This window comes from Nematolebias whitei, chromosome 7, assembly GCF_014905685.2.
Source record: "Nematolebias whitei isolate Nwh7 chromosome 7, NemWhi1, whole genome shotgun sequence".
In the NCBI taxonomy this organism is placed as follows: Eukaryota; Metazoa; Chordata; class Actinopteri; order Cyprinodontiformes; family Rivulidae; genus Nematolebias; species Nematolebias whitei.
In genome coordinates this window covers 6,133,103-6,135,012 of record NC_056504.1, presented here as the reverse complement: position 1 = coordinate 6,135,012, position 1,910 = coordinate 6,133,103, and positions in this window count along the sequence as shown.

The window sequence follows — 1,910 nt, the reverse complement described above, 5'->3', positions numbered from 1 at the left end:
ATATGGCAGTGGACTGTAAATGCAGATTTATTTTAAAATTTCAAGATGCTAAATCAAAAAGTTGTTTAAAAAGATTTTCATGATAATTACAAGTTTATGTTACACAACAACAGAAAGGAGGCAACAAAAATTGATCTTTTAGTATTAGGTAAATACGTATGTTTGGCAACATGGGTCAAAGTTGGGACATAAAATTAAAACAAAAACTAAATAAAAAATAAATCTTCCAAATACATTTACAGTAAAGTATATTATATTCTTCATCAGTTTTTTGGTTACGTAAATGACAGCATCTTTATTTTTCTGTAACAAAAACTCTGGACACCCTGAGTCTCCTAAAATATCAACCTGTATTTTTGTCTTGTACGCACAGAGACACACAAAGAGAAATGGATTTGTGCATTTCATCAATGAAACTCATTCATCCTCCTCAAAACTCTTCTCTTTCTTAGGACAAAAATATTGTCTGAAATAAAACGTTTCATTTTGTTTTTGTTTACCTTTCGCTCTCACCGGTTTAGTTAAAAAAGGCTTTCTTATCCACATTTGAGCTCCTTCTTGTTTTTAAAGCCGTTATTTCCAACTTGCCGTGGGGCTGGATATTGCCATTTAGAACAACCAAGTAAAACATATCTAAATATATGGCTATTCAGATTTGTTATATAATCACAACATCTAGACACCGTTCTGCACAGAGCCGAATGTTTAACAATCACAGCGTGCAACATTCACTCACAAGAGAATAAAACACAACATAAACAGAGTGAAATGTTAACAATAAAAACAGAATAAAGGAGACATTAAACACATGAAAAACAGTTTTATTAACCCTGAGTGCAATGTGTACGGCAGGAGCTGGGAAGTGAAAATGCAATATGGATTGTCTTGTTAGCGTCCCTTATAGAAAGAACGGGGTAGAGGCAGCGGGAGTTTGTTGCCCTCATGTCACTGAGGAAAAACTGTCTTGTAATCTAAATGCTCTGTACTTATATAGCGCCTTTCTATCTTATCAAGACACTCAAAGCTCTTTTCGTTATAATCTGTGTCCTCATTTATCCATTTAAACAGCACTCTACTAGATCTATAAAGCTAATTGAACAAATCACTCTAAGGAGACTAATCAGTGCTTTATCACACGGGACACACATCGGAGGCAATTAAGGGTTCAGTGTCTTGCCCAGTGACACGTCAGTATGTGACTGCTGGTGGATTTGAACCCACAACTCTTGCATTGGAGGACGACTGCTCTAACCACTCAGCCGCCCTGCATCCCTGAATCTGGAGATTCTGGCACTGCTGCTCCTCAACCTTCTACCAGAGGGTACGAGTGAGGGTGAGAGGGGTCTAGCACGATTTTTGTAGTTTTCCTCACACATTTGTCTTTGTACCTGTCTGCTAGGGCTTAGTGGGGTGCCGATTATCTTCTCTGCACCTCCAATCAATCTCTGCAGGGGTTTCCTGTCTGCAGAAGAGCAGCTACAGTAATGCAGCAAAATGTAATGCGATGTACTGTAAAGTATCGTACAGGCAGTAACGCAGTGAGTCAGGGTGTTTTTTTAATAGCCCCCCTTTAGAATCTGCCCATGAGGAAGGGGAAAATGCTTTTTTTTCAATCTTTGCAAGAAGTGATGGCACTGCTGGGTTCTGTTGGTGAGAGCAGTGACTCCTGTACAGAAGCTTGGCTCAAACATCTCAACATCTCAACATGGAGGCTGCACAGCTGCAGAAAGAAAAGCTTTGCAGAGAGTGGTGAAGGCTGCACAGAAATCTGTTGGAATCAGTCTCCCCACCATCACAGACATCTACACCTCCAGATGCAGGAAGAGGGCCACCTGCATCATGAAGGACCCCACCCACCCAGCACACACACTTTTGCCCCACTCCCCTCAGGAAGGAGGTTAAGGAGCATT